General features: G+C 40.4%; 1 pseudogene; it reads left to right on the top strand.

Moving 5' to 3' along the window:
- Nucleotides 1–249: 249 nt before the first annotated feature.
- LOC149187511 (F-box/kelch-repeat protein At1g80440 pseudogene) lies at nt 250–1,708 on the top strand (annotated as a pseudogene).
- Nucleotides 1,709–11,702: the final 9,994 nt, after the last annotated feature.

The raw sequence follows: 11,702 nt of genomic DNA on the forward strand, positions 1-11,702 counted from the left end.
TAACCGGCAAAGAATGTGGGGCGAAAAGCCGCGGAATATTACTTTTTCTCCGGGTGTCGACCTAAGATTCCGCTGCCTGGAACAGTTCTAGAAGAAAAACTAACTGTCATCACCGTGAGTTGCCGTTACGACTTTTAAAACGAAAAGTAAACGGGCTTGATCGTCGCTTGCTTACTGTAATCCCGATTTCGCATGTTTCTGAGCCACTTTACGCGGCATAACCCCGTTTATTTGCACGACTTTTATGTTTCTTCTTCCGGGTTCTTTCGCGATGCGCCAGGGAAAAGTTCCCGTTATCGCAAGGTGGGCTATCTATATTTATTCATACAATTCATTCGTTTTGGGCATAGTTAAACTGTTAAACAGTTGCTTTGGGGATAGTTAAACGGTTTCGAATCTCTTTGATTTACTTATCGGTGGCCTGGTTTCATAATTCGGAGGGTTCTGTGTTCGGATTATGGAGATTATTCCTAATATTCCAGATGAAATCGGTCGAGAGTGCTTGCTCAGAGTATCTTACAAGTCACATGACAAGCTCAAAGCCGTGTGCAGAAGCTGGGAGGCTACGTTGAGTAGCCCGCGATTCTATGAGGACAGAAAGATCTCTGGGAATAGCGAGCACTTGATATGTTTGATTCAGGCCCTTCCTCAAAGGGAGTTTGTTGAAGTTAAGTGGCAGGGCGCCCCTGCTTATGGGCTCACTCTGTGTGACCCGCTGCAGGGTACCTGGGATAGACTCCCTTCGATTCCTCAATTTCCCAAAGGAATTCCCCTTTTCTGTCACTGTGTTTGGGTGAATCAGAAATTGGTTATGATCGGGGGATGGCATCCCTCCAACTGGAAGGCGTTGAACTCTGTTTTTATCTATGACTTTGCGTCCGGTACATGGCGCCAGGGAGCCGATATGCCCAGGGTTCGATCCTTTTTCGCCTGCTCTGTTTCACCTAGTGGGCTTATTTATGTTGCCGGAGGACATGATGACAATAAAAACGCTCTGCGGGTTGCAGAGGCTTATGATGTGGAAGAAGACAAGTGGGAAATTCTGCCCCCAATGGGCCAAGAGCGAGACGAATGCCAGGGAGTCTTTATGGATGGAAAATTCACCGTGATAAGCGGGTATGCCACGGAGTCTCAGGGTCGATTCGAGAAGAGTGCGGAAGTATATGATCCTAGTACAGGACTTTGGAGCAAATTGGCGAATATGTGGAGCACCGGTGGATGTCCCAGGTCGTGCGTGATGGCATTCGGGCGTCTGTATTTCTTCCATAAACAACAAGTGATGTCCTATAACAGTAAGGAGAACGTCTGGGAAGTGGTGGCATCTCTTCCTGTAGGGATGCAGATTGTTACTTGCGCAACAGTGTGGCGTGACAAGATATTCGTGAGCGGTTCTGATTGCAGCGGTGCGGATCAACTGTCTTACACGTTCGACAACTCAGGGAAGTGGGTTCCCATTGAGAGGCCCCAAGACTTTGGGGGATTTGTTCAATCTGCAACATCGGTAGAGATGTGAGCTTCTTATGCTCACTGCACATAGTTTTGTAATTATTAGCGTGCAGGGGGGATTATGTGAAAAGCGCACTGTACAGGGATAGGGCATAAGAATTCAGTTTCATGTGTTGGAACAAATAATGCATTTGTGGAATTTCAAGATTGAAAAATAATTCAAAATCTATATATGGCTAAACAATTCTCTTGTCTTGAGGCTCTGAAACCATAAAAATTCTTTTTTTATTCAAATCTTTGCAATTTAAAAAAGGTAAGTCGAGGGACATTGTCATTCAAGCTAGAGTAGGAATTTCAAATCTGAAATATCCATTAATTTCGGTAAGAATTTCAAATCTGAAATAATCTAAAATACCCATGCAACTACAGCTTTGTTTTGACTCTTTTAATAAAGAATATTTGATGAGAATGGAAATTTTTTAGCTGAGAGAATCAAGTAATAACTAGCAATTTACCCTTCAAATACCCATTCCATCCCTGCTCATGCCATCTTTACATCTTCACCTAGATGGTAGACTTTACATCTTCATTGTAGACTTTACATCTTCATTGTAAAGACCATTTTAATAAAGAATATTGACTAGAATGGAAATTTTTTAGCTGAGAAAATCGAGTAATAATTAGCAATTTACACTTCAAATACCCGTTCCATTCCTGCTCATGCCATCTTTACAACTTCGTCTAGATTGTAGACTTTACATTTTCATTGTAGAATTTACATTTTCATCTAAATTGTAGATTTTTAAAATGTAAAGACCATTGACTAGAATGGAGATTTTTTAACTGAGAAAATCAACTAATAACTAGTAATTTACCCTTCAAATACCCATTCCATCCTTGCTCATGCCATCTTTACATCTAGATTGTAGACTTTACATTTTCATCTAGATTGTAGATTTTTAAAATGCAAAGAATAACATTTCTAAAATGTAAAGAATAGGAGTGAGTTGTTTGACTTAGCTATTGTACTTCAGATCTTTGGAATATTCTGAGATACTCTGTAAAGTAATGAGTACCACAGGCCACATGCTGCTACATCAGCGGTGAGGAACAAATAGCACTTCTAAAGGCCATTCTACATCAGCGGTGAGGAAGTAATAGAATTTCTAGATGCACTTATTGTAAATATCCATGCCATCCACTTATCTCCACCTTTCACCGACTGATCCGCTCAGACCGAGGACTTAATAGAATTTCTGGATGCACTTATTGTAAATATCCATGCCATCTATTTATCTCCACCTTTCACCGACTGACCCTCTCAGACTGAGGAATTAATAGAATTTCTAGATGCACTTATTGTAAATATCCATGCCATCTGTTTATCTCCACCTTTCACCGACTGACCCCTCCGACAGCAGTTTATGAGTTTTTTTTCCTATCCATGTGTCAGAGATATGTCATTTTAATGGTGAGCTAGCGGAAGTTTGTCTAAAAGGATTCTGTAAAGATACATACATTTTTCTTCTTTTGAAAACATGACCTTATAATGTATAAAGCACTTTGAGTTGGTAAAGTAAAATTGTATCCCTTTTAAATTTCTATTTCATTGTTCAAATTACATACAGACATCTTCACGCAAGTGGAGAAAACCCAAACTGGGAATGAAAACCAAAACTGGGAACATGAAAAAAGCAAATGGGAAGATATAAATATGGTAGTGTTTTTTCTAATCGATTATAAATACCAAAATAAATTCCAGAGTTTAGAATTGGTGATAGGGTTAAAATAGTTAAATTAAATATAATAATGGTTTATTTGTTTATTTTGGTGTGATTGGTTTAGAATTTGTAAAAATTGTTGAAATCATAAATTTGAGTTGTGAATTCTCTATAAGTTTAACGCTGAAATGGTTTTTCATATTGCTAAATCTATATATACAAGCAAAAATTAATTTTATACGATCAAGATTTAAATAATATTTTTTCCCTAAATTTCAACTAAAACCTCTAAATATATAACATTTACACAACACCTTAAGTATAAAGCACTTCAAAACTAGAAAGGATGGAAAGTCATTTGGTACCTGTAAATTATAGATAACAGTTAACGAAGGCGTCGTCTATCGATGGGGATTGAGGATGGTCAAAAGTTGCCAGAATCGGGTCAATTTTTTTTTACAAATTGGTAGTAGTAGCAGTTTTTAATTTTTTTTTACAAATTGGTAGTAGTAGCAGTTTTTGAATCATGTTTTTGATAGTAGAAATTGATTCAGCACCATCAAAAATCTTTGAAGCACCCAAAATTTTGAAGTTTAACAACTATAACTTAGATTTACAAAATTCCCCGAATTTTATCAAAATTTTCATAACTTTCAAAATTTCCAGGGTGATTAGACTCCGGCTTAAGGAATCTGGAAAATTAGAGTAAATTCCATTGTTTCAAAACCTATTTTGTCCGTAATCCATGTGAGATGGGAAAGGAAATAAAAATTGACGTTGTGATGTCGTGCACTCTTGGGCCTTGATTCAAGGACGTGACCCGCGGGTAATGAGTGTCGGTAACGATAAATACAATGGGCTGCAGGGTCCACTGTCCATGTGAAATACGTGGAGCAGCATGGGCATTGGCAACGCAAAAAAGGAATGAGTGTCGGTAAAGAGAAATACCATGGGAGGCAGGGTCCACCGTCCATGTGAAATACATACCGCAGTATGGGCATAGGCAATGCAAAAACGCAAGCGATGACGATAATGTTATTATATGTGACGCTCATGTAAACGTTATTCTCCCCATAAAGATAAGAAAGGAGATTTTCACTTTTGTAGATTCTTTCCCTCACCCTATTTTTCACTTTTTCCATCAACCTCTCCATGATTGGTTGAAGGTTCAAATGCAAGTTGGAGTGGGGTGAATAAAGTGCAAGTAAGCTAGACAAGGAGAGGGTGAATAGAGTTGGAGATGGAAAAGAGATACCTAGTTAATATATCAAATTATTATTATTAATAAATAATAATAATTTATTTTTAAATGGAGGTTTTTTAATAGAGTTAATCTGAAATTTATTCATTGGAATTATTACATATAGATGGTTATTGTCAATTTTTTGAAATAAATAATGCGGTTCATCCTTAAGAAAATGAAAAAAAGATGATCCAACCAAAGGAATATATAGGAAGGAACTTTAAGAACTAAAGGTTTAAGGGTCAAGATTCTTTAGTTTTTAGGGTTCTTCCCTATTTATTTCTTCGCTTTATCTAGTTGTCTTGAAGATGAGACACGTTGGTGGTAAGTGATGGAGATCCTATTTTTTAAAAACTAGGGTCTTTTTTACTTCTCTGTTTTTCGGAGGAAGTGAAAAGAAGGAGGCAAAGGTGGAGCTAGGGTTCTGAACAGGGAGCTGGTAACAATGGAGGGGCCAGGAGGGGGGAGCTCCACTCCCTCCTACAGTCATGTAGTAGCGAACAAAAACAAGGAGGTGGGTTCAAATCGATTCAAGAAACCAGTGGAGGCAGAAACGGAGAAGACAAGAACCAAAAAACCGGAAAGCATCAAAACCCATGAACAGGAAGAGAATCACGAGGAAGTCAGAAGAGAGAAGAGAACAGGAGACAACAGTCAGAGAACTGAACACAAGACTGCGACAAGACTCTGCAAACCCAGGTCAACCATTAAACCCTGGGTTGTCTTAAATGATCCAGCGCTACAGGCGCACAGGGATCACATGGCAGCTTACGCGGTCATATGCAAATTTATGGGAATATGGCCAACGGAGAAGGCATTGTACACATGGATAAGAAACCACTGGAAACCAAAGGGAGAAATAAACCTTCATCTTGGGTCCAAGGGTTTCTTCACAGTGGTTTTCATGAACCTAGAGGATAAATATAGAGTGTTCGAAGGAGGACCATATTTCTATGCTACTGCAAGCCTCTACATGCGACCATGGGTGATGAATTTTGTCCCAGAGCGAGAAACATTCACATCGGTACCGGTATGGATTAGACTCTATTCCTTACCTTTAGATTATTGACTCCTTGAATCCTTAAAATCCATAGGTAATAAACTAGGTCATTTTTTAAAGATATCAGATGTGACTCTGCGAGGAAAATATACTTCCTTTTCCCGCATATGTGTAGAAATGGACCTATCGGGAACACTTCCAGATGAAATTATTGTAGAAGTATATGATGAAGAATGAGTGCAAGCGTGGACTATGAACATGTCCCATTCAGATGCCGTAAATGTCATGAACATGGGCACCTCTTCAGACACTGCCCAATCAACAAACTGGAGGACAATATAAAAACCAACACAGGCAAAGATTCGGAAGGCTTTACCAAGGTGGGAGGCAAAGGAAAAGGAGGGGGGAAAAAGCACCAAAAGAAAACTAGCGAGGATAAGCAACAAAGTCATAATAGTTTCAAAATTTTAGAAGAAGAAGGTGGGAACAATGGAACAGATAAGGCACCGGAGGATAATCCTGCAGAAAAGGAAAAAGATGACAGCATGGAGGTCACACATGAGAACAAAAAACTAAAGGAGGATACGCAGAGCACTATGGAACTTGGCAGGGACCATGAGATGACCCCAAGTGAAATTGGCACGGAGGACCAGGAGCTACAAGAGATTCTTGAGAGGGAGAATCTTGATTTAGAAAAGTTCCTAGAGTAGGGATCCACCAAGGGTGTTGATTCTCTACCACAAGAGGAGTTTGATAGAGTGCAACAGCTCTTCCTATGGAGATCTCAAGCAAAGGCTGCTGGAGTCAAAAGAAACCATGACAACCAGGAAAATAGAGGGATAAAACCAATGGAGGTAACATCAAGACACTCGTTCAAGAACCCAGGCAGGAAAAGAGGAAGGAAGAGACAGAATGAGCTGCTGACAGAGTGTGGGAAACTCATGCTTAACTTAGGTAAGATGAAAGATCTTACTAGTTACTCATTTACAAACCTTTCATAATGAAGCTCACAACCTGGAACATTAGGGGTCTAGGAAGTAAAAGAAAACAAAGAAATCTCAATAATAGAATAAAAGAAGAAAAACCATATATGGTGTTCATACAGGAAACAAAATGTTCAATGGACAAAATCAGAGAGATACATAGCAAATGGCTTATTAAGTACGAGTATCTAGAAGTTAAAGAAAACAACAAAGCAAGAGGGATTCTCACCCTGTGGAATCCCCAGAAACTTGGAATCTTGGATGCTGAAGCATCTAGGAACTACCTTTCAATGGTTATCCAACCTTTGGGTGACAAGGAACTCTATATGATCACTAATGTCTATGGTCCTCAAAAACTTGAAGAGAAACTCTAACTTCTCAACTCATTGGAGAAGCTGAGAGAAAGACATCCTACTATGCCCTGGATTCTGGGAGGGGACTTCAACATGATCTGATCTCTTACAGAGAAAAAAGGGGGGACCAGAACACTAGGCAGAGACTCCATCGCCTTCTAGAACTTCCTAAACGACATGAGGCTGGTGGATACGGAGACAATAAATGGCACCTTCACCTGGAACAATAAGAGGGGAGGGGCTTCTCAAGTTGCCTCTAAACTAGACAGATTCTTAATATTGGAGGACCTCTTTCTCAATGGCCTTGACTTGACTGCTTTAATCCTTCCTTTCGGAGGCTCGGACCACTGGCCTATTCAGCTTGAAGCTTATTTTATAGGCACTCTGAGGAACATACCTTTCAGGTTTGAAAATGTCTGGCTCACTCACCTTGACTTCATCACTAATATTATAAAGTGGTGGGTGGAAGACATGCTTGTTCAAGGCACGAAGATGTTCCTACTACAACAGAGACTGAAGCACATCAAACTCAGGCTTAAAGAATGGAACAAAAATGAGTTTGGAAATATTTTCAAAGCCAAAAGAGAAGTGGAACAGAAACTACAAAAAATTAACCAAATCCTCATCATAGATGGCTTTATTGAGGAAAGGAAAATGCAAGCTGACTCTCTTCAATAGGAATGGGACAACAAATGCTAGCAAGAAGAGATCTTCTGGAGACAAAAATCGAGAGTGCAATGGATTAAGGAAGGGGAAAGAAATACAAGGTTTTTCCACAAGTCAACGATGTATCACAGGGCACATAACAGGATTGTAAAACTCAGAGATCCTCAAGGGAAAGAGCTAAGTACCCAAAAAGAAATGGAAGCTGTTCTGATACAACATATCCAAAGCAAAGCAGAAGAGCCTCTCTTAGACAAATCACAATTTATCAACAGCTTCACACAATACATTCCTAAATTAGTAACCAGGGAAGACAATTACAATCTCAACAGGCCAGTGACTGAAGAGGAGGTCAATGAGTTCATCAAAGAGATGCAAAATGGGAAAGCTCCAGGCCCGGATGGGTTCAATGTAGACTTCTTCAAAACATGCTGGGACATAGTCAAACAAGATATCCTTGATGTTGTGGAGGACTTGAGGAAATCAAAAACAATTTTAAGGGTGCTCAATGCATCTTTCATAGCCTTAATTCCAAAGCAGGAAAAGCTATGACACCAGATAGATTCAGACCCATAGCCCTATGCAATGTGGTGTACAAAATTATTTCTAAAGTAATTGCAAACAGACTCAAGCCCCTTCTTCCAACTCTTGTGTCTGAGGAGCAAACTGGTTATGTAGAGGGAAGGCAAATTCTCAATAACATCATTCAAGCTCACGAGGTGGTTCATTCTCTCAAGAGCACTAAGCAAGCGGGTATGATCATACAACTTGACCTGGAGAAAGCTTATGATAAGCTAAGCTGGTCGTATATCAGAGATGTACTAAAAGCGTATGGCTTCGACCACAACTGGATAAGATGGGTGATGGCCCTTGTCACCACAACTAGTTTTTCAATCCTACTTAATGGCTCTCCATCCAGAACTTTCAGGCCTTCGAGAGGCCTCAGACAAGGAGATCCACTCTCCCCCTTCCTATTCATTCTCATGATGGAAGGATTAGGTAAAGCGATCACAGCAGCCAAAGCGGAGGGAAGAATCCAGGGTCTCAAACTTACCCTGAATGGGGACACTTTGACTCACCAACAATTTGTGGATGACACCATGCTGCAGGGTACACCCACGGTCAAGGAAGCTAAAGCCTTCAAACAAATCCTGAACGATTTTTCTATGGCTGCTGGGACAGAGGTAAGCCTCACAAAATCAAAAATTTTCTTCTTCAATACTAACATTGCTATTCAGAGAAATCTCTCCAGAATTCTTGGCTTTCAAAGAGATCAACTACCCTCCAAATATCTGGGAATACCTCTCACCGACAAACCTCTGAGTAAGGAAGTTTGGGAGCTAGTGACTAATAAAATGCAGGACAAAATCAGAAAATGGACTAGTAGATCTTTGAACTTAGTAGGACGGCTAGTGCTTACAAAGGTTGTCCTGCAAACCATACCCACCTTCATGTTTTCAGCTCTTCTTGCCCCAAAAGGAGTTTTTCAACACATCAGGAACATCCAAAGAGATTTTCTTTGGGGCAAAGGAGAAGAGAAAAAGAAATGGGCTTTGGTAGATTGGGAAAAGCTCTGTAAACCCAAGACCCATGGAGGTTTGGGACTTCATGACCCGAAAACCCTAAGAAAAGTTTTGGGGGAAAAACTTTGGTGGAGATGGATAAAGGAAACAAGAACCCCCTAGGAAAAGCTCTGGAAATAGAAGTATGCAAAGAACTGGCAAGATAGGGATCATATTCGAATGATAGGGCTCCCACATTTGGAACAGTGCTTGGGAGAATAGAGCTATTATTCAGAAGCACAGTTTCTGGGAGATCAGAGATGGAAACCTGGCCTGGTTTTGGGAGGATAACTGGTAGCAGGAGCCTAACCTATGTAAGGAAGGACTAGACATTCTCAAAAATGACACTGACAATAAAGTTCTGCTCAGGGTAAGTGACTTTTGGGATCAGACAAGGGACAATGGAAAATTGAGGAAATGGAAAGACCTAGTATACAATGAAGAAACCCCTTTGAAGGCCCAGGCTGAAGCTCTTGTAGTGATCCTGGAACAGAGAAAGATTTTGACTTCAACTTCGTTTGACCAACTAAGATGGGGAAGAAACAATGCAGGCAACTTCAACCTCAAAGAAGCCAAAAGAATTTCCACTGGGCTTGACTTTCCTAACCCTGATATGATATGGAAGAACCTATGGCAGAAACTGCACTGGATGAAAATCAAACTGTTCATATGGTTGGTACAGCATAAAAAAGTTCTGACTTGGGAAAATCTAAGAAAAAGAGGTTTAGCTGGTCCATCTAGATGCCAGTTATGTGGTCTACAAGAGGAAACACTGGATCACCTACTCAACCTCTGCACTTTCACCTCTACCTTATGGAATTGGGTAGCCTCAATCTTTAGGCAAACAGACAGGGACGAAAACAATATCATTGGAACTTTGACGAATTGGAGGAAAGACTTCTCAGATAATGAAACAGTCAAAAAAGCCTGGACTCTGATACCAGGTTTTTTGATCTGGGATGTATGGAAAGAACGCAACAATAGGATTTTCAAGAACAGAACTAGCTCAACTCAGAGCATCATAGCTCAGATTTTAAGACAACTCAAAGAAACTGTGAGCACCCTTCTGAATCAACTCCCCGAGAACCCTCCTCGAAACCAGGATGCTCAGATTCTTGTGCATTTGGGTCTCCAATCGATTGTCCCCCAGGGCATAAGCAAGATCGTAAGACATACAATAGAGGGGAAGGACTTCTGGCAACCGCCCCCCCATGGCTTTTTGAAATTTAATATAGATGGAGCCTCTAAGGGAAACCCTGGGGTTGCTGGTTATGGAGGAGTCATAAGAGATGAGCAGGGAAACATAAAAGTAGTCTTTCATAGTCATTTGGGTAATGCCACAAATAACATGGCAGAACTCATGGCCTTAGAGCAATGCCTAGAAATCTTGATTGAACACAATTTACACAATACCATCATAGAGGCAAACTCTGAACTGACAATTAATTTGGTCAAAAAGATAAGCAATGGCACAGCACCAGAAAAAGTTTCAAACCACTGGTGGTTATTGCAGGTTTACCAACGCATACAATCCCACCTGAGAACCCTAAGGACACTCAGATTTGTTCATGTGCACAGAACTGCCAACAAATTAGTGGATCATCTGGCGAATGAGGGTGTGCTCTGCACAAAAGATAACAGAAGCTATGTTTGGGAGTTGACACCCTCAGGAAATCTGCGCGAGGACTGTCACAAATAGGCGATCGCAGATAGGGAGTATTTTCAATGGATGAAAGACAAGCAGCAAACGGACCAATGGATTCAGTAGGAAGTGAACCAAAGACAGGGAGGAAGCAAGGGGTAATCAGTGAGTAGGTTGAAAGGCAGATAACCATCGATGGTAGCGAGCGCCAGAATCCGACGGATTTCAGGCGGAAAGCTGCACGATGGATACCCCATAAAATAGACCCAAAAAGTTATAGAATGGTAGTTTAGGCCACCCATTGGGTCCGATTGGAATATTAGTGAGTGTGTATGTTGCTGGCCCAAAATCGACTCTGAATCGTTGGATCGGCGAGAGCCAGATCGCACGGGAGTCGGGCCATGAAACTACCCGAGGGTTAATACTTAATTCAGACCTGAAATTTCATAGTAGGTTGTTTTAATTTCTCATCGGGTCCGAAAAGCTTTTAAGCAGTGGGCTTGTTGGCTCACCCAAAATCTGTTTAAACCGTCGGATCTCCGTAGGTATTATGGGCCTTTGGTTTATGCGGGCACACGTTTATGTGGGCCTTTGGTTTATGCGGGCCATTGGTTGTTGTGGGCCCTTGTCACTAAGGGAAGTTCGAGGTTTAGCAAACCCGAAAGAACCTTAGTTCTTTTCATTTCTCTTTCGGGTTAGGAAGAAAGGCAGGTTTTCTAGTGCTTTGGTAATGTATGCATCTACCCTTTTGTGGTTTGTCTGAGTCAGGTACGGGGTTGTGTCTAAGTCAGGTATGGGGCTCTTGGCTCCGTTCTGCAAAGTGTACATTATGTATTTTTTTGTTTCTTGATTAATGGAAGGCTCTACTCTTACTGGATCAAAAAAAAGAAGATGTGACACGTTGGTTGGTTCGAAATGTTGGCAATAACAATTTATATGTGATAGATTTGAAAAATGAATTTCAAATTATTTAATTTGTATTAATAAAATTTAAAATATTTTAATTTTAAATTTATTTGATATAAGTTTATTGATCACAAATTTATGAATAAGTATGATTTCAAGTGGGAGAAGCTCAACCGTTCATAG

The sequence above is a fragment of the Pinus tabuliformis genome, chromosome 3_1, assembly GCF_031772625.1.
Source record: "Pinus tabuliformis cultivar Carrire ecotype Pingquan chromosome 3_1, CPIR1, whole genome shotgun sequence".
In the NCBI taxonomy this organism is placed as follows: domain Eukaryota; kingdom Viridiplantae; phylum Streptophyta; class Pinopsida; order Pinales; family Pinaceae; genus Pinus; species Pinus tabuliformis.